The sequence below is a fragment of the Anser cygnoides genome, chromosome 11, assembly GCF_040182565.1.
Source record: "Anser cygnoides isolate HZ-2024a breed goose chromosome 11, Taihu_goose_T2T_genome, whole genome shotgun sequence".
In the NCBI taxonomy this organism is placed as follows: domain Eukaryota; kingdom Metazoa; phylum Chordata; class Aves; order Anseriformes; family Anatidae; genus Anser; species Anser cygnoides.
This window is the reverse complement of record NC_089883.1, coordinates 7,876,685-7,898,350: the sequence shown is the minus strand read 5'-3', so window position 1 is coordinate 7,898,350 and position 21,666 is coordinate 7,876,685. Positions and strand designations below refer to the sequence as shown.

At 45.5% G+C, this 21,666-nt stretch overlaps 1 long non-coding RNA gene across 1 annotated transcript in view; it reads right to left on the bottom strand.

Moving 5' to 3' along the window:
• The window catches only part of LOC106036462 (uncharacterized), a 50,435-nt gene that overhangs the window by 7,219 nt on the left and 21,550 nt on the right, over window positions 1–21,666 (bottom strand). Inside the window, exon 8 of the long non-coding RNA XR_010834251.1 lies at window positions 1,493–1,561. This is a non-coding gene — a long non-coding RNA (uncharacterized lncRNA). The remainder of the gene's footprint in view (window positions 1–1,492; window positions 1,562–21,666) is intronic.

The window sequence follows — 21,666 nt, the reverse complement described above, 5'->3', positions numbered from 1 at the left end:
CTCGCTTCAGGCTTCTGCTGCTAAGAATGTGTGTGCCCTTTATCATAGCTTTGAAATAGAGAGAGACACTTTGGAATTCAATTAGTCAAACTGTTGCCGCAGCAACAAAAACATATAAACTTAAATGATTTATACTCGCAGACACCACTTCAAATAAGAATAAATTTAATACAGCAGCTGGGAATGAAATGCATTGTACAATAAGAAAATTGTATTTTTTCTTTCCCCGATGATAGGCCTCAAGGTCTTAATGCAATATAGATGAAAAAAGATATTTGGGCAGAAGGAAGCGGAATACATTGTGCTGTATGTACAATGCCTGCTTGGAGAGTACAACATATAATGAGCATGTACATCTAATCACAGAGCTCCAATTCTGTTTGCAGACAGCCACAGATCAAAGATTGCAGCTAGCAAATTGACTGCTTGGTTTCACTTTCTTTCTTTGACTCTCTTCCATCTCATGAAACCTTTCCTGTCAGTCCCCACCCAGGAGAAAAAACAAATCTACCATTACTCCAGCAGCTTCTCCATCCGCTATAGAGCCAGGTCCCAGCCTGGTGAAGTGAGATTTGTGGTGGCTTTTTTGTTGCTGTTGGTTTTTTTTTGGTCTTATTGTTATGTTTTGTTTTCTTCCCCCCTAGCAGAAATGCTTTAGTTCAAACACAGTTCTAGGATCTGAAGTAGAAATTAGTTCCAAGAAATATGCAGGAAAATTCTCCTCAAAGTTACCTTGTCTTCTAGGAGACAATTAAGAAGCCATTGCCTGTACCCGACAAAGCCTGACCAACATAGACACGCTACTTTCAACGGGAGCAGAGATTGCTCATCCCTTTGGAGGGCCAGCACAATGTTATGAGCAAGTCATGCAAGAACTTTCCTGTGTCTTTCATCTAACCTGTTCAAACAGATGGCATTTCTAGTGGAAATAAGGTTTTCATCTCTGATTTTGATCTCTGTCCAGATCATGCTTATAACATCTCTCCCTGCATTTCATGAGAATTTAAACTAGATGAATCCTAAGTATTCTGGGACCATTTGTGGAAAGGCAACCTCTCTGTCTTGGGTTGTGTCTTCTGTAAATACAGGTCTGAACGTAGGAGACAAAAGGCAGAAAATTAGCTTTGAGAGAAACTGAATAGATTTTTTCTAAGAAGAAACAAAAACATAGGCTTTAGTTCTAATAGTAGTTATGGGCTCCTCAAAGGAAAAGAAAATAGGGTGAGGTTTTATGCTTTGTTTTAGGTAGGAGGTCAAGAGTGCTGCTTATTATCAGAGCTAGCAGGTGGGGTGTAGAGTTCAGGATGCTTTGAGCACAAATTGAGATCAACACCTGCAACTCTCTTTGGCAGCTTTGGAAAGGCAAGCACGCAGATGCAAAACAACAACTAAACAAAGCTAAACAAAGCTAATAATGAAATCATATTTATGTAGGCAGGAAGGAAGCTCAATTGCCAGGAGAGTACTAAAGTCTACAAGTGTAAATACATACCAAATAAGTCAGCTTGACGAGATGCCAAGTTTGTTCAGCAGAGTATGGCACTTTACTGCTGAAGTACTCCTGCAGGAGGGAAACCAGGAAAATGTCAAAAAGGTCAATGGGTGAAATGTGTAGCTCCATCAGGAAGCCATGAAAACAAGCTTGTATCAGTAGGATTTAGCACTATCTTGCTCACTTGCAAAGTGCCTGTTGGTCCTGCCACATTAAAGCACAAGCACTTTGCTTCAGTGTTCTACGTATTGCTGATCTAAAGCTCGCTGCTCTCTTCACATGGCAAAGTAGAAACACAATTTATAAACAATGGAGCTGGTGTACTGAGTTTAACAGCTTGAAGGCTCCAGATTTCAAGCACAAGCCCAGAGAATCAAATTCTGTCATCTGGCAATATTGAGACTGTTAGGGACGTAGATGTACGAGGATGATCCATAGGGATGATCAGAGGACTGGGGAACCTCTCCTATGAAAACAAACTGAGGGAATTGGGGGTGTTCAACCTGGAGAAGAGAAGGCTCTGGGGAGACCTTATAGCAGTCTTCCAGTACCTAGAGGAGACCCACAAGAAAGAAGGAAATAGACTCTCAGGGAGTGTAGTGATAGGACAAGAGGTAACGACTTTAAACTAAAAGAGAGTAGATTTAGATTAGATATAAGGAAGAAATTTTTTGTTATGAGGGCGGTGAGGTAGTGGCATATGCTGCCCAGAGCAGCTGTGGATGCCCCATCCCTGGAAGTGTTTAAAGCAAGGCTGGATGGGGCTTTGGGCAACTGATCTAGTGGGAGCTGTCCCTGCCCATGGCAGGGGGTTGGAACTGGATAGGTTTTAAGGTCTCTTCCAACCCAAACCATTCTGTGATTCCATGATGTGGTGGGGAAGCACGTGAAGATTTGTAGGATTTGTATGGCCCATATTTGCTTAGAAAGAATAAAGAAAATGAGTAGCTTTACAATATCTCTGAGCATCACTCTCAAACCGAATCAGACCATTCACAGGCTCTGAGCCAAGGGAACCTACAAAACTCGAATAAATAGTACAAAGCACTTCTGGAGATGTTTAGAGCCATCAGAATATTTAGACCCTGGACCATCCTTCCACAGAGGTAACAAAAGGCAAGATCTTGAACAGCTGAAAGATGGAGCTAGGCCAAAAAATAGTACTTCTGCTGTCACAGGTTGAATGACTCAGCTGGGAAGTCCCCTTCATCTCCCTGTTCCTATGAAGACAACATCTGTTCTACTATTTCCCTGTTCCATCCCTCTTCAGTGCAACGGCATGGAGAAGAGCAAGCTGGCCTGTCCAACCCCACTTTGTTTCTTCTGGATTAGGGGATGGAGCAGTTCAGCAGCTGGCTTCTCAAGCCACAAACTACATTCATCATCATCTTTACACGCCTATACACAGCTGGCTCTCCTGATGATAATGTGTTCTACAGTTTCCCTTCCTGGCATGGCTTATGTTAATACTCCATTAACATTGCTAATCAGAGACAGACTTCTGGCAGCATCTCCAGGGGATGAGCAAATGTTGTCCTATGCCTTTTACTTTAGGAGATCAGACTTTCAGATGAAATCCATTCCCAACATCTCTGATTTCAGCAATTAAATGAAGCTGCCACATCTGGGAGCTGTTCAATGCTGGATGCATGTGGTTCTTAGTGCTCCAGAATAAGCCCTTTTAAAACCCCTTTTATGCCAATCCTCAGAAATATGACATTTGGAACTTTAATTCACTTGGGAAATCAAAGGCTGCTAGAAAGATGAGATGAAATCAAATCAAAGATAAAAGGTACAGAAGGTCCTGAAGGTCTAGAAGTGCAGGTGCCTTCATCCCAAGATACGAAAATCTTCGTATGGCAAACCTGAGTCACAAGAAATGAAAACCAAGACACATGATACAAGTCATCCATCCATTAGAGCCTCAAGCAGGTGCACAGGATTCCCTCTAATTGCGGCGTGGCTACTGTATGCCTGATGCTCCTGAAGTCCTGCCTTCTGGGGAAGCCTCTGGGAGGAGGCAACCAGCCAATTTTTGTGCTGACCTCACTGCCTTAAAGACATCTTTGCCCTCCCCTTCTCTGGCATGTTTCCAGTTCAGCTTACCCCATCCAGAAACCTAGGTGTTAGTTAGATTTATTCCTTCTTATGTTTTGGGAGTAAACCAAACCTCCTTTAGCATTGCAAAAGGAGTGGATTTTTATTTGAATAAAGTAGAATGAGGCACCATGATTTGTTTTGGTATCAAGAAATTGCCTGGAAGTTCTAGCTGCACAGGTAAAAGGAAGGCAATTGCCTTCATTAATACAATTTTCAAGTCATCTCGGATTTCAGGTGGACTGTGATTCTCCATAGGATTCAGAGTATAAAATTAATGTTTGTTAAACAGAGAAAGCAAAAGCAAAAGCCTACACAGTGGAAATAACTTTATTTCCAAGGAAAATATCATCAATGAGGCAGAATGAAACACAAACACTGCAAAGGAGATGTACACCTCCTCAACGCCCGTACACCTCCCCAGCTCCCTCAGCAACACGCAACAGCTGAGCAGGAGAATGGTGTAGTTAAATTAGTGCAGTGAGTCTGATCAGCAAATTTGTGCTCTCATTCAAACAGATGCATAAGCCCATCTCCCAGCCAAAATTAGGACACACTTCCTTTCTACTTTTCCCTTTCCTCTCCCCTTGAAGTCTCCCTCCACCTCATGACTTCTCATCTTAAATGGAAGGCACTTCCATCACAGGAAGCAATGCCTGATGGTGATTCTCAATGATACAGGCACAAAGAACAGCTTGGTTTTAACAAGCAGCTGCAGACCAGTTACATCTCACAGCAAAGCCAACACTTGCCTTTCCCAAAAAAGCCAACTTAATTTACAGAAAAGGAGAGGATCTCACAAACAAACAATCTTCATTAGTATCTAAATGATTAAGTGGTATATGACTCATATCCATTTGGAAAGGCTTCTCCAGAGCTCTAGAGGCTTCGCCAGAACCCATTTAGATGTACAGATCAGATGCAGTAGCTGCAGGTTTTATTTCAAATGCTCTGGGAGCATGGTTTCTGTGCTCACTTGTTTTAGAGGTCTGAATTCCAATTTCAGCTCAAGATGTTCACCAAAGATGAGGAAAACTGTGTGCATATATGCAAGGTCCATGGCACACTGATATAACCTTCAGCCAGTGGTTGGAAGCAATTTCTAATGCATCAACCCCTTGCTATAGTAATGTGCTTTGGAGCCATTAATTAACTTGCTGCTCTCTGAGGAAATACTCGTTCCCTCCATCATTCACGTCTACTTAGAAAAACTGCATACCCACAAAAACCGTGTGTGAAAGTGCAAGATTTCTGTGGGACGGAGCTGAGCAGACCGTGGGCAGGTGCTATGAAAACATCCTCATACAGCACTCCAGTGCAGCTTCAGCACACCCCGCAGCACCAGCCCAATGTTGCCAGAGCAGCATGCTCTGTGCTACCGGGCTCGGGTCAGCTCTCTGTCCCCAAAAGCGCTGCTACCATGGCATCCCAAACCTCAAGTCTCTGTTTTTTCCAGCCTCACGTTCTGCCTTAGTGGAAAACGTCAATTAAGGGAAGATAAATAAATGCATAGTGAAAAATTGCGCCTGTTTTTCCTCTACATAAATTGTCCTCCCTCTGTCTTATTTATACATTATTCAAATGTTTTCACCAGACCATTTATGAATTTTTACTTCTTAGAGCTTGTTTGCAAATATTTTGTAACATGTCCTCCATATTCAGTGCTCGAGCATGAGTGAACAGCTAGTTCACAGATGCTGCAGCTCTTTTTCCTGGCTGGATGAGGGTTAACTGCCTTGAGCGAGGATTGAGACCCAAAAACCAGAGATGATGTGTGCCTCCTATACTGTTCTGCAATATTAACTATTCTGCGATTCACTTCTGTTTTGTTTCAGCAGCTTCCCTCACTGAATCATCAGAGAGCAAAATTGCTTCAAAATAATAACCAGCTACATGGAAGGCTATTTGGAGAGGGAAAAAGCAGAGTTTTAATCTAGATTTACATACCGCTCAACTCACACATTTCTCTTGCAGAATAAAATGTGCCTACGCCTCTTTCTTCAGAGCCAGCACCCTGGGAGCCCACCCTCTCAGCCTGCCCTCTGCTTTCTGTCTTTACAGACGAAGCACCCTCCCTTACGCAACACAGACACCACTTCTGCAAAGGCTTTCAGCTCAAAAAAGATTTTTTTTTTCCAGGTTAGGAACAGTAATGAATGGATTTTAGGTAAACTCAGGCCCCACGCATCCAACTAATAACGTGGGCCTGCTGCAGGTTAGTACTTCTGAAACCCGTAATAGACTGGTCCTGTCAAAGCATATCACATCCCTGGCTTTGCCTAACATCACTGCACACTCTGCAGCAGCTCTATCCAGTGGGTAGAAAGCACATTTGTAAGATTCCACTGCACTTGTCTCTCTCTTTCACACACACAAAGAAATCTTAAAGTACAGATTAATATTTAAACAACCAGGACTACAAATATCTCCCAACCTGCCTGGACAAGAAAGTTCTTGTATGGGAAAAGAGAGAGGGGAAAATGCACAGGGGGGAAAAAAAATCTTTCCAAATGGGAATTTACTTTTCTTTTGATATAACTAGGATTAACTGCATTTCATCCCTTTCTAAAGGACACGTTGGGTCCCCAGCTGTTTTTTTGCACTGTCAGTCCCTGGAGAACAAAGATTAAGAAGTTAAATGAGTTTGGGAATCTCATCTTTGCTTTTAATTAATTTGAAACAAAAGCATGCTAATGACAGTGCCACAGCAAGATCGCCCAAACTTTCCCTATCTGCATAAGGAACTGGTAAGCACCAAAAAGCCTGGGATCTTACCAACGTCTTTAACTCTTACGGCCCAAACCTTGGGGTGGAATAAGCTCTGAAGGCTTCAGCAGTTGTCACTTCCATACATCTTGTGGAGACATCCTGAACACCTCTGCTCCAAGCACAGGAGGGATCCAGCCCTACAAGCCCCTTCCCAATGGCCCTCGGAGTCTCTAGAAGAATGACAGTCAAAAAAAAAAAAAGGAAAAAAAAGAGAGAGAGAAACCAGCCTGATGATCTTGTTTCCTTACCAGTAGAATGGGTGGCAGCACTGGTGGTATCTGGGGAGGTTTCTGGTTTGTTGTGTTTTAAAGGCAGAGAGTGGGGTCATACTGAAGCAATAAGACCAGATAGGTTGCTTCTGGTGCTGATGAGGTGAGCTATAGCAGGAACAAGAGCTTTGGCCAGGGATACTGAAAATCTGTGTCTGGAACTGGAGGTTAAATCTGAGAATAGCTAATTTTGGCAGAGAGTTTGCAAGTGTTAGAGAAGCCATTCTGCTGAGACTACAACCTTGGCTGTCAGAAGTAATAAAAGCTCAGCTCAAACAGCAATATGGTTGAGGGAAAGGACAAGCAGGAAAGTGGACTGGAGCTGATCTTACAAGAAGATTCACTTATAGTCAATCCTGGTAAATGGAAAATAGAGTCAGAAGCCACATTTGTACTGGAAATCAAACCAAAGGAGAAGAGGATAATGCGGGACAGAGGATTTGTACCCATCAGTCTATGGTGAGGGTTTTCAGAAGAGACTTGTAAGGACATTGTGGAGGGCACAGAATGAATTTACGCACCACAGCTCTCACCACCCTAATTCACTGGGTGCCTTTCATCCATCACACCTTTGGTCTGCTCCTCTTGTAATGAGCCTACAGCCTCGCAGGAATAAGGCTCAAGGCAGCTGGCCCAGGGCTGTCCCCTTGCTTCCCTGCAGAGCTTCTACTTCCAGCCTCCTCCAGGTCTCATTTGCACAGGTTCTCAGTGCAAGTGTAATTCTACAGTACACTTTGCCATCCCACAAAGGAAGGCACTTGCTGCCAAAACAACAAGTTTCGGCACAGTAAGATGGGTTACAGAGGTTAAAATGACCACAGATGGGAAAGAACTAATCCTCTGAGTGAGCTTTGATACCCAGCAAGTCAGGAACCTACCTCTGGTTACACAGCTAAGGGGCCAGATACTTGTAGGTATATATGAGTGCAGAGAGCAACCACAAACATTTTAAAAGACCATGCCCAGAGGAAGCTTTTGTTCAGCTAAGACCGAAGGCATTAACACCAACATGGCTATGATCTGATTTTGTTTGTGCAGGTAACCAGCCCGCAGTCTGAGGTTAACTTTAGAGTGCCTTTATGGATGTGGAAAGAGATTGCTCCATTTAAATTAAACAAAGATTCCTATAGCTGCTGCTGTGCAGTCACTTCCCCTCTGTAATTGAGCACCAGCATATTTACGTGGGGGCTTCTGTGGCTGGGCGTAAGTCGTTTGCAAGATATTTTTACTGCTTGCAAGGGAATCTATGAAAAAGGATGAGGCAGAATGTCTTGGAATGCAAAGAACCGAGCTGGATTTTAACCACTGCACAATAGCAAACAGGTTATGCTTGGCTTTTTACTATTCAGCTGGTAGCAATAAAACAGTGCTTGGCTTACTTCTTTACTGAGCCAAGTTCTTTATCTTGAGAGAACAATAGTGAAAAAAAGGCCTGTAAAGGAAGGAGGCAGCCTTCTGAAAAGTCCCTTTAAGACTGGCTCTGAGCTGAATGTAGGAGACTTAACTCCTGCGCCTCCAGCCCCCGCGGTTGCAGCTCTCAAGGCACCTAGGGTTGGAAAAGCTGCAGTTCGGGCTTGTCTCTGGCTAGTGAGATAAGCATGAACATGTCATTTATGGGGCAATGAAGACAACCTGATCTGCTTCTCAAGGCAGTGCTCACCAGTAAAGTGCAGAGAAAGAGTCCTTCCAGGCAGTAACGGTGTGCAGTTTTGCTCACGCTTCCCACTAACATCTGCAGAAGTACCTGCCTGCGTCATTGGCAGCACCGGTATCTGGGAGGATGATGTTCACCCAGAGGCTCCTAATCTTAGCATCCACTTAAGGCGGAGAAGAGACAGGCCTCAACAGCAATGAATAGAAAAGGCTTCTTAAGTAAGACTGATGGGCAGACAGATCTTCTGGTGCTCTGCTTCGCCAGCTCCCAGATCTATATCAGCATCACATACATTATATGATCTTCTTGCTCTTTGGCTGGGGGTACAGTCATGGTTCAGTGTTTTAATTAGTCTACTCCAGGCTATCTTGGCCATAAAGGCTCACAGAGAGAAAGATAAACACTATGCAGAGATCATGTTAATTTATAAAATATTCAATTAAGGAAAACAAACAGCATAAACTAAGATCATCAGAGCTAGAAGATGGGGAAACCATCCTGCTGGGAGTCACCTGCCTCTGGTCTTGGGCAAGCTAACGTATTCATCCTCTGCTCTTCTGGCAGCAGCAAGGGTCCTGGAGAACAGGGCGACCTGGGAGGTGAAGCTACAGAATAAGTCCTGCTCCAACAGGTTTTAGCAGCACAGTCCAGGGCCCCTTCACACCCTCGGGGGTAAAATCACTTGCCTTCATCTCAAGTTTTCTTCAAAGCAAGGAGAGGCACAACCCATCCCGAGTTAATCCATGTGCAGCAGACTTCCATTTCTTTAGAACCAGGCCCACCATTTACAGTTCAGGTATCTGTAAATTGCTGAAGTCTAAAGCTGAATTTCAGAGGCTTCTCTTGCACCCAACACCATGCCAGGATGCTCGAGCCCTGCTGAGAAAAGGCTATTTTCTCCTAAGATGTGTGAAATGGGAGTGAGGATGCTGGGAACAAAAGCAGCAGCATGTTCTGCCCCCAAGGTTGGGCACACAGCTGCAGGAACAGCAACTACATTCAGGGCTGGATGTCATAAAGGAAATGAGGAGTGAAGAAAATCACAGCAGTTAGGGATGGAAAGGTCCATTTGCTCTCTCCCAGCCCACCAGTGACAGATCGCTCCCCTGTGCTTTGTCCTGTGTTTAATGACCCAAGCAGCCAGGGCTTCTGTTTACTCTCTCAGGGAATGACTCTACGACTTCAGGAAACTCCATGGGAGGAAATCTTGTGTTTGCCCCAGTTAGCTAAATGGGGTGGAAAGTGGGGATGAGGGTAAATATTGGCTTTAGCCCATACTACCCCTCTGGAGTACTTGGGTCAGGCTTGTACCAGACCTCCCACCAGCAGTGCTTCAGCAAAGTCCTCACCAGCACGAATCCCATCTGAGAACTCAGCATCTGGGCTTTGGGGACCGTCCTCCTTCCCTGTCAGGCTGTGAAAATAGAGTCCCTCTGTGTGAGCCCCAGGCAGCCACAAAGCAGCAAGTGGAGAGCCGCCTGGGCCGCTGGCCCTTGGCATTTCTTCTGCACCTTTTTCCAGCCCTTTTCCTGCAGGGCCAGTGCTGCTTTCAGAAAGGGGAAGAAAGCGGTGACCCTGCGAGTATTACAAAGCACTAAGCCTCCCTCTGGGGAACGGAGAGACGGGACCGCTCTGGCCTCAGTAAGTTACACGTGTTACTATCTGAGATTCTCATTATCTCCAATGGAAGCTGTGATTTGCTTCTCAGTTCTCATTTCTCTTTGCACACAGTTGCCTCTCCTTTTAAAGACAGCTTTTCCTAGGAGTTCTGGCCCCAGAGGTTCCTTTTTCTTCTTGTGGAATTACATATGTCACAAACACCTCCAACATGGTGCATGATTCCTCATTCAAACACAGACTAGCTGAGGGGGAAAACAAGTCTTTAGATCTATACCATCCCCTGGGGATATCAGCATAGGACACACACGCATGCCAGTGATAAGCCAAACTAAACACTGGATGTCACCAGCACTCCACTGGAAACGCAGAGGAGGGAGCAGGTATCTGGCAGTAAAAACATCCTCTCTTAAAGCACAGAGTCTGGTTAGCTAAAAGAAATGTTGGCAGAGCATGAATTAACAAGGATCATTGAGCCAGAATCCAGCAAAGGAGACCTAAGTGAAGAGGTGAAGGAAAGGGTGAAAGAAAATTGCTGTCCTAACTTGGAGGACAAAGCAAGACCAAGGATGGTGTAAGGATCTCCCAGATATCCAAGAATCCACGAGCCTTAACAACTGGCAAAAAATATTGATGGTGGGTTGTAGGAGCCCACTCCTTCCCCTTCACATCCCACATACCAACATTGCCTGAGGGCTCTCTGGAAGGGCCCTGCTCATCAATACAAATGAGGAATACCTGCCACTATAATCTGACATCTCCTGATGAAGAAAGCCTACTGCTGCACCTTAATTTCTGTGCTCATGGAAGCCTTTCGCTTCCCATCACCTCACCAAGCACTCTTCTATCTCAACATCCCAGGCCAGTATGAGAGAACAACAGGATCTCAACCTGGCTGATGCTCAGATCCTATCACAGGAGAAGAGTAGACTTTGGGCAAAGTCCAGGCTCTCTTGCAGAAGGGCAAAGTGCCTGTGGAGGAGAGGAGCTGCTGCAGCAGCCTGTACGCACCAGAGCATCTGTTTGATCCACAGTAGCACATTCACACCATGTCTGGTGCTTTCTGGAAGGGCCCAACCTCACAAACACATGTTGCACAGTTGATCTAGCTGCTTCCTGCAGAAATGTTGGGATTACAGTATGTGCAGCAGCTTGGATAGACACAATCCACACTGGTCTGCCAGACATCTGGAGCTCCTGCACAGATACAGCAGCGTGGATATCCTCAAAGCCCTGCTGGGCTGCAGGCAGAATCCTCTGATTGCTGGAGAACTTCATGTCCCACATCCCTTGCAAGCAGGGATTCACACCTGTATGTGTGCACTGACAGCACATCCCTCTGGATGGAAAGAAAGAGCTTGACTGAATGGAAAGAAACAGCTCAACCGCTCAACGCAGACTTAGCCAACAACCAGAATGGAGTCCCTTGTGAGCGGAGTGTGTTTTGGCAGCAAAAGGTGAGATTTTTTTTTTTATACACATCTCCCTCCCTTCTCTGCAGTAAAAATTTGGATGGGGGCTGTGAAATACAATGTGAAGCCTGGGACAGATGTGGCTTTATTCCAGACTGGGAGGTGAAGGTTCCCACCACGCTTTTCCTAACGTGAAGGGCTTCCTACCTGGCTGTGTAATTACGTTTCTGTGTCCAGCTGCTTTGTTTGGTCAACTGCTTTAAGTATTCCTCTGTTTAATACCTGGCTCTGCTGGAGTGCCGAGGAAGGCAGGCACTTGAACCAACTGCCACCGTGCTTCTTCTCTCCACAAATGAAAGCATGGGAGTGCTTCACTGACCTTCGAAATACAGAGGCTTCAAATTAAATTATAACATTGCTGATAATCAGCAGACCAGGGATTAAACTGATTGGGGCCCTGCCAGACCAGATTTAGCTTTCATTAAGTTCTGCCCACAAATCAGGCCTACCCATACCCTTACTCTCAAAGTTATAATGCGCACAAGCACACAGAGGGAGAGCAAAAACCAAAGTGCTTTAGCATTTAAAATTCTAATCCTTTCAAGGTCTGGAAATACCTGGGGTCTAGCTACCACACCGTCTATCCAACATCTGCCGTCAGAAGTAAAAAGCTGAAAGCAAGTCATTTACATAAGGGCTTAAGAGGGATGCAGGGAAACTACAAGAGCAAGGATGTAATCAGTAGCACAGAGAATGTCTGAAAGGAGCTCGTCGATCCCTCTGAAATACAGCAAGAGGCTTATTTAATTTTTTTTCTTGTGTGTGTAAATTTCCTAAACAGCTGACCTAAATGAGTTCTTACCACGATCAGATAGCCTAGGACAACAGAGTAATCCTTCTAATAGGATTACGGGCTGTGCTAAAGGAGACTTTATGCTTTTATGCTCTGCATTGTAATATGTGTACGTGTACACACAGATACCATGCCTAGTACCTGCAAAATCAACATTTTCCCCATTCACCCCTTTCATTCCCCAGACCTTCTCACACCATCTCCTGCTTCTTCCACAACTGCTGTAAAGTAGTCGTCAATCTGAGACCGAGAAAAGAGGGAAGAAGTCAAAGAGCTGAAATCAAAACTAGACAGATGGAAGCGTGGGGAATTAGCATCCAAAAAGGCTGTTTTTTGTAGGGCTCCAGGGGGACAGGTATTACCTGATACCAGTCAGTGTTTCCAGTGCTGCTCAGGAAGGCAGAATAAAATTCCTGCGACTAAGCAACACGAAGGCTGGCGGAGCAGCAGACAGCAAATCAACGGGAGGTCCAACAGAGCTTTGCAGGCCTCCTGGTACTCTGGGCCTGTGCAAACCAAACACTTTAACAGAGGCACACACAAAGGTATGCACCAAAGAACAAACAAATCAGGACAGATCTACCTACCAGCTGTGGGAGGACGGCTGCAGGAAGCGTGAGGGAGTCTCTGTGCAATGAGATAGAACAAAGAAAGCAAAGCACTCCAAAAAGAGTTATTTTCTGATAAAGAAGTAACTGATCTCCCAGAGAAGGGTATAGTCAGTGGCGTCTATCACATAGTCAGTCAGTCTTTAGTCAAAGGCAAAGGGATGGAGAAGTTGTCTTGCAACTTCAGACTGCACTAGTGAGACCGATGCTAGTATGCTGATAACAGCTTTCACAAATACGTTTTTCAAAGGGTCCTAAGTAGTACTCGGAGATAATGCTGGAGAGAATTACAAAAACCACCATAGGAAGCGGAGAAAATACCTTGCTGTGAGGGACCAAGAGAAGTACAAGTCACTTTATCAAAAACAGATAGTCCTCGGGGACAGCAATTTAACAACTTCCAGTAGCAGAGATCTCAAATATCAGACAGGTTTCTGCTTACACAGGAAGGAACAGCAAGAACCAGCAGCAGCTGGAAGACAAAACTAGACAAACCCAAATGGTAAATCAAGGATTATGTCTGCAGCAAGTATTGCGAGCTGGGTCAGCTCACAGTACTGCTCCTTGCTTTGCGTTCTCAGGCAGGACACGTGCCAGTCTTCCAAGAACATGTACTCATCAACCGGGTCATCTCCCAAGGACCCTCTGCCCAGCTCCCAGACAACACCACCTCAGCCAAGGACGAGGGGCTGAGCTCCTCCACCAGCTACCTGCCTACCTACAACTTGATCTACACAGAGGCTGATTTCTTTTTCTTATTTATTTAAAAGAAGAATTGATGAAAAGCACCAGAACAAGCACTGAATCTCTCTTGGCTGCATAGACTTCACTTACCTGGAACCGTAATGAGATCTCACAGCACAGATGAGGTTATTCCCCAAACCAACAGGAAAAGGAAAGGAGTTTGAAAGATTTAGAGATGACTTGTTACTTGCCCTGGAAAGAAGTTGCTGGAGCCCTGGGTCAGTAGCTCTCCTGTGCCTGTGATTGAGTAGGTGACATAATAGAGATGACTGTGGTTGCAAATTAATTTATGTTACATCCCTTATAAATCTGAACTACCTGGCCAAAACATAATGCTTTCAGAGTGACTGAAAACTGCTGAAATATTTATAAGAATGAGAGATTACTTTGGACTAGCTGAAACAGGGGACTGACTCCATCGCTCCCTTCTCCCTCCTCCCTTGTCCAAAGAATATTAAAGCTACCTCAAAAGAAGGAAGCAACTTTTCTTTTTCATTTCCACACTGACAAAATGTTATTTTGAAATCAGAACTAATTTTACTTTTTTAAAATAGGCAATCCCTTCTCTTTCTCCATTGGCACCATCAAGAGAAAAAAAAAGGATGGGATCTACAGGAAAATGAAGGCACTGAAAAATCTGAGATTTTCTTCAAAGAACAGTGTCCAAGAAGGAAGTTGGGGAAAAAAATTTAAAAGGCACATAAGCTCCAAAGGTCAAAATTTTCACCCTCTGCCCCCAAATAGGTGTTAGGAAATAAACATTCACGTTGAAAGTAAAGTCATTTGGAATTTCATTTTTATTAAAAATGAAATAAGAATTTAAATAAGGCAAAACCTGATCTTATATTTCTGTAAAAAAAATCCTAGACACTGTGCCTCAACCCTTTTAATATTTTTATTCTCATGCTACAGAACCAACTCATCTGGAAAATAAATAAGAGAGCAGGACCTAAGTGCTAAGTACCTCAGTGACTTCCAAGCAGCGGTTTTCCTGGGATGTCATTGCCCTGACCTAGAGGTAGGGAGGCTGCATGGCCCCCTAGGTGTGCCTGCAATATATAATGCAACAAATACACAGGCTAGGACCCCTTCACTCCCCGCCCCGAGCCACACATAGCCCTCAGCAGCAGGACTGTGTGACCAGATTGACTTTAGAAGGGGAAGACTAGAAGGAACGGGTTCCCTTTTCAGTACTGCGACAATCCATTAAACACTCTCATATGGCCAATGCTTACTCCAAAAATTATCACATACACACCAGTGGAAAGCTTGGCCCTGAGGCTCATGTGTGCCTTAGAAAGAGGAAATCGAGCAAGAGGAAATTCATCACTGGCAGGAGAAGAAAGCACTGCTGAGTCCTGTCCTTTCGCAGCCCACCTCCCGGGCAAGCTGAGGCTGTAGCAAAGATGAGAAGAGCACAAAAATCCCTGCAGGGCTCCAGGCCTTTCTTGGACAGATCTTGGTGGTGGGAGGGGAGAGGAGGAAGAGGCTGCAGAAATGCAGTGATAACTAACGTGAGAAGCAGGAAAGCAGGAGACAGTAGAGACGAAAGAAGGAAACAGGTGAGGTGCTGAATGAAGGAAACCAGGCAGAAGCAGGAGCGTTCCCACGTGCTCTTGGTGTGGCCCAGCATCTAAACCCACATTTTCCCCAGCTGGCCCCCACCTCACATGCTTCCTTTGCATGACAGACAAGTCCCCAGACAACAAGTTTCTGTCCACCTACCCTCTATCCAACCAGCCAGGCATCCCCATGTGGGGAGCGATCCCATCTCCTCCTCAGCAGCAACTAGGGTTAAGCTCAGCACAAAGAAAGGCCTGATCTCACTTCTTTGCTGGCCCATTTGGATAACTGGTGAAGAAGTCCAGTACCGTCTCACCCGTATGACCAATATTAATTAATCCCAAGCCCAGATCCGTCCCTTTTCTTCATTGCCCACCTTCTTCCATCCCCAGCCAAGCATCACTTCCAACGAGCAGCACTTGCTGTGAGACCAAGAGCCAGGGCAAACCTAGTCCCTTTCCAGCCCGGAGCCCCAGGGTGATTTCTGGCAGCTCCCATCAGCAGCAGAAAGGGTTATTATTAAAACATCCTTTTCTCCTTTGTCTGGGGCTCTACCACAGCTCTGAGCCACACAAAAGCTGCCGGCTGGGAGAATGACAGCGCTGGGTGAAAAGCTCTCCCCGCTCCGCGGTGTGATGGGTCACACGTCCGGCAGGACCAGTGCTTCAATAGCAACGCGGAGAATTTTTAGAGGCATTTGTTTATCGCAGCCATATGCCACCGCCTGATTGTCTGAAAAGCCCAGGAGGGCATCTAAACACAATATCTCCCAGAGAGTGACAGTCAGGGCAGTCATCGCTTGGTATTAAACAGACACCTTCAATACAGATGGAAAAGACTACAAAAGAGGCATTAAAACAGCAGTTACATCCTTCTCTTACCCCTGGTGCCTGTTTCGACTTCTCAGGCTGTCATTAGGGACTGCCCCCGGGGACAGCATCAGGGAAGAGCAGCACGAACAGGCAGAGAGCAGCGCGGGTCCCCTGCATGCTGCTGGTGAGGAAAGCCCCCAGTGCAGAGCAGGGCACAGCTACCAGCACCCCTACGTTGGGCAGAGACCTCTCTTTTTTCCCCTAATGGTGATGATAAAACATGGGGAAGGATGTTTTCCCAGTGCAAAAGGAATGAAATTGCTGGAAGTTTGCTTTGGCATTTTTTGTACTCTTCTGTGTGATGGGAAAGACATTACGACGGCCTCACCTTCCGTGGGCTTGCTTCCAACCACAGCTATTAAAGCTGGTAAAAATTTTTCAAATCCTATTCTGCCTCTCCAGAGAGCTGTCTAACCCCCCAGAAACTTGTTGGTATTGTTTTCCAAGAGAAACCAAAGACAGAAAAATGATTTTACATTATGCAAGTTTGAGGTTTTTCCCTCCTCTTTTACCACTTGGGTGGAGAGGCAAACCCTATAAAATTCTGAACCTTCAAAATAAAACCCATGTTCCTCACATGGAAGACTTGGGGTTGGTTTAAAGCAATGAAAAATTCTTCACGTTCAAAAACTGCAGACTGTCAAAACTCCTCACAGAGCCATTTTGACAAGCTCAAACTATAAACCCTGTAAGGTTCGCTGCCCATTAATATTCTCGGGTGATTCCTTCCTCTATTTGATTGCCACCGAATGCAAACATCAGTTCTTCCAGATATTCTCATGTCTTGTAACGAACAAAAAAGTAAGGAAGTCAGAATAAAAAAAATTGAATATCCAAAATCTTGCAAACGAGCATTAAGTCTACCTATAACTAGATTGTCTGAGTTCATCACCCTCCCTGACAACTCCGTACAGGTAAATAAAAAGTATTTTTACTGTTTTGCACAACCGATTTTGCACACAGTGAAGCACAGCTTCTGAAGGCTGTCCCCAGCTCCAGCTTTCAGCAGCCACACCTGCTTGCTGCATTACACACCTAGGATGGTGCAACCAGGAAAAATGGGCAGGGAACCCGTGCAGCCCAGCCACAGGGATGCCCCGTGGGGATTCTTCAGACCCAGGCTGGCTGGTTAAGGAAATATCAGCCACACCAGCAGTCCTACCAGCTACTCTGACCCCATGTGTGCAGCCCCTTTACGTCACCTGGAAACGTTTATGGAGAACAGCCCCTTCTCCAGGTTCTGTGAGGCGTTGTGAAGATCTGTGCATTGCACTGCTAAGTATTTGTAGTCATTTTGGAGGGCTGTAAGATGGACCAGAATCACCACATGTCCCTCCCTACCCAGCGGCCTGTGCCGCACAGCGAGGCTTGGCTGACAGCGAGACAGCAGCATAGATCAGCAAGGCTCCGTGCTCCTGTGAAAGCTACATCAATACACGTACAGCTGAGACAAGGGAGTGTGGGGACGTAAATACACATGATTAGATTCCCATTGGCTTGAGAGTTTCCTCGCGCAGTCTGCCTCTGGGCTGCAACTTCCCAGCTAATTTAAAGCAATAGGTATACGCTGTCAGGGCTTACATATATTAAAAAAGGGAGGTGCCCGAGTCCACTCTCTAATCCTCTTCATGCCGCTCATTTTTAGTCAGGCTCTCTCACAGGAGCCAGCCCAAGGACACCTCCTCCAGCTGAGTGGGGGGATCAGCATGTCTGCAATGCACCAGCATCTGAAAAGTGAGGGAATTGTGCAGAAACGGGTATTTTTCTCTCTCCTCTCCCAAGCATCAAGTGTGACTGGCTGCTGCTGCAGCTCCAGTCCCGCTGTGCAAACACCGGTCCCCGTGCTAGCTGGGGAGAGCCACTGCCTAGATGTTGTAGGAACAAATGAGAATTTCACCTGGATGAGAAGCGCATAAATAAAACCGATAAAAAGTTTTAGGACTCATGGAATGTGCATAATGTGCTTTATCGGAGATATCGGCTCCTATGCTTAGTGGCTGCCAGGGAAAGAAAAATAAAAGGTCTCTTATAAAATTATTACCTTGTCGTTTAAGTCAACAGCAGTGATACCATGATAGAAGCCAGCAGTTATGTCACATTGTTTTATCACTATAATTACATCAAGAACACAGTAACTGTCTGTGAGAGATAAGATGAGGGAAGCAGCCCTTCTGAAGTTCCCCGTTCGCAGCACTGGGATTTGTAGACTGGTTTGGGCTTTGGACATTATGTTCAGCTACTGTCCTTGAGCTTGAAGAACCGTGTCACCAGAGAAATACAACCAGAGGGCTCCCCTGAGTCCAGCTCTCCTTACTCCATCTGGATTCAAAGCAACTATCAAGGTCAGCCCTTAGGCTCACAAAGGACCAAGGTGATGGAAATTGGCCTCCGGAGGCTCCCTGGGCTCCGCAGCAGCCCAGGCTCCTAACCGCAGCTCCGAAACATCCACAGCAGTCACAGGGAAAGGCACCAACGAACCCTTCTCCTGGCTGCACTTTGGTCCTGGGGAAATTTCACTCCCTGGAGCTGACTTCTCTTTAAACAACACGGCTTCTGTTCCCAGACACGATTCGTATCACCACGTTCAAAACCAGTGGCAACACTGACTCCAGCTCATCCGTTCTGCCCCCAAAATGAACTTCAGTCCCATGACTTGCACACATGCATCTGAACCTCTCACACCACACTGTGCAGATGCAAAGCAGCATAATCCCTGCTGGCCTCACTAATTCCCCCAGCATCCTTCTAACAGCCTAGTGTCCTTCAGATGCTTCCTCCAAGCAGGTAAATCCCTTACATGCCACGGAGTTGTCACATTTTGCTGTTTTCTCATCCCATCTTCCCCCTCTGCTCCAGCAATACATTGCAGCGAGGTTCCTCCAGAAACCCAGCAAATTCCCCGCTTCTATATCATGCTGACAACTCATCTGTTTTTATCCCCCTTTCCCATGGATCCCTGTATTTATTGTAAATTGTTCTGAGGCACCACAGCATAGAGCATGCGGTACAAAGGAACCTGGAAAGCTGCAATTGCTACATCTTTTGGTTGTCAACTGAGACTGTGAAAGCAAATAGTAAAAATGAGTTTCAGAGAGTGAGTAGATTTTATTTATTTTTTTAATAGCAAAAGACAAGATAGGTCACTGAGTATTGTAAGAAGAGAAAAGCTGCCAGACCAGCCCCCAAATCATTTTCCCCCTTTACTCAGAAATTCATTGGATCATACAGTCTGACAAACAGGATTCAGGCAATGAGTACATATAAGGCTCTTCTTCTGCATTCTGATCAGCAAGTTTGTTTTGATTAAAATTTGTTTTCCTCTGTTTAAAAGAGGGAAAAAAAAATAAATCAATATTACCTCCTTTGCCCTGTTTTTCAGGGCAGGGTGGAGGTTTCACTGCAGAGCCCAGCACGCAGACACTGACCCTCAGTGGGAGCACTGACAGGAGGGACAATCAGCAGCTGCCATCAGCATGGTGGCCACGTGTCCTGGTGACCAAATTCACCTCCTGCAGAAGATGCTGCCCACCTTGCAGTACTATATCAGCATTATTCCAGGCTGCACAGAAGTCCCACAGGAACCTCAGCGCTGTGGAAGATGGACCTGGGGACCATCTTCTCTGCCAGGCAGACTTAATGCAGAAGAAGATGGTGCTGGGGAAAACAAACTTGTTTACTGTTTACCACATCTTCCACAAAGGAAAGGATTGAAATAAAATATCCTCTTGTCTGAAGTCAACAGCAACAGTGCTGTTAAGGATGATCCGTCATGCCACAGAGCTTTATCACAGTAATTACATCGGGAACAAGTTTACCATTTGAAAAAAGAAAGATTACAAGAAGCAATCCACCAAAACAGCAGCAGTGTCACAGCTGAGAGATGTGCAGAGAAGAGAAATGTGATACATGAGAGAAGTTGAGAATGAATTCAGTATGGCAAGGGCCACATTTCACTAGGCTGCATTTAGGGTATTGGTGATCATGTATGCTTACAAGCATGCAATCAATAGCTCTGTAAGCACAAGATTTCCATTTGTATCCACATATGCACCTTTGCTAATTATGAAAATGCAGAGGGCCTTCAGAAAAATACAGGAGAACCCAGAGTTTTTTTCCAGATTCCTAAACAAATTACGTAGAGTATCACACACACACCCTTTAGCCTAATCAAAATCCCTGACAGCTACCCAGGCTGGAACTGTCATGCATAAGAACGAATTGTGTCTGTATGCCCCCTGCCATCTCAGATTAACAGCACAACCATCCGACTGAATGCTTGACCCGTCAGCAGCTCAGTGAAGAGACCTCTGCGGTTTTAATGCCCTGTGCGGCCACACAGGGGATGCTGAATGGGATCTTGTATTGAGCCCAGAAAGACCAGAGAACACGAATCACTGGCCTCACAAGGAACTACCCATTCATACAGGTGAGGAATTTCTGCTGGCCATTTACAGAGCCCAATCTGCAACTGTGCCCTCACCTTCTTTGGACAAAAAGCATAGACCTGAATGAAGCAGGCTGTTGGCTTCTCTCAGACCTGGAGAAAGTTCCCATACACCCTGGAACAGATCATCAGGCCAGAAATAAAGATCCCCCTCTCTTCCCTATACCAGAGCTTTCCTGGTTTTCAGTGCTTTTTAGCTAAAGCACTTAGCTTCTGTAGCCTGTTGGGCTTGTGAAAGTGTCACAGCACCCAGAATAACATCACTTGGACTAACCAACACCATCCCAACAGCATTAGGTCAGGACCCAGACGGGCTGACAATATGCTTCCTGTGCACATCCTCTGACAAAAACAGCAGCTCTCTGTATCCAGGGCTTTCAAGCTGATACTTTCACTCAGGCTTTAATCTTGAAAATCAATTAAAAACAAAGCAAATAAACCCAAGAGATCCTCTCCCCTGGGTTTCTTTCAGGCTCGCAGGCAGGAGAAAAATGATCCTTCATAATATCATATTGAGAGCACGTAGTGGAGATGACTGTCACTCAGTCATTAAGTTCAGTTTTGCAATTCCACCTATCATTCTACAAACCAGGATGATTTCTGCATACTCGATGCATGAGTAACACACTGGAGCTTTCTGCATCCCTTATGAAAAGCCATTATAGATAAAACAGCCAGATCCCTGATAAGGCCTGGAAATGTGAAAGGCCTGGAGTGTACTGCCTTCGAAATCATTGCCAGTCCCTTCTCCTTAGATAAGTCCCACTTAAACTCAACTCGCACCCAAGCTCAGCCAAGCTTACTTTCACACTCCAGAGCTCTTTTCTCATCGCTGCGACTACACACGTCATCTTGGCTGCAAACCAAGGACGTATGAACAGGGAAGAGGTAGAACCCAGTTTTTCCAGTAAAATGCCACTTCAGGAACAAACCAAGCAGACTTCTGCAATCACCAGATGCAAGACAAGTTGTCAGACCTGGTAGGCTTTTACATGACACTAAGTTGAATCATAATGGAAATTTTAGCTCAAGCCCTCACCTTTTGGTACCGGCAGGTGTCTCCTCCTGGGCAGCTGAATGCAGCGCTGCAGACAGCAGGGTTGACTCATCCCATTCGGTGCACGTCCCGCTGGGACCAGGCTGCTGGCATTACTTGTGTGGATGTGCGTCTGACCGGATCATGAGTCACCGTTCACAGGTAGTTGCCGGCCTCAGCCATGCAGCAAATGTCAGTCCACCTCTCATCTGAAGTGTTAGTGCCTGTTTCTCTCT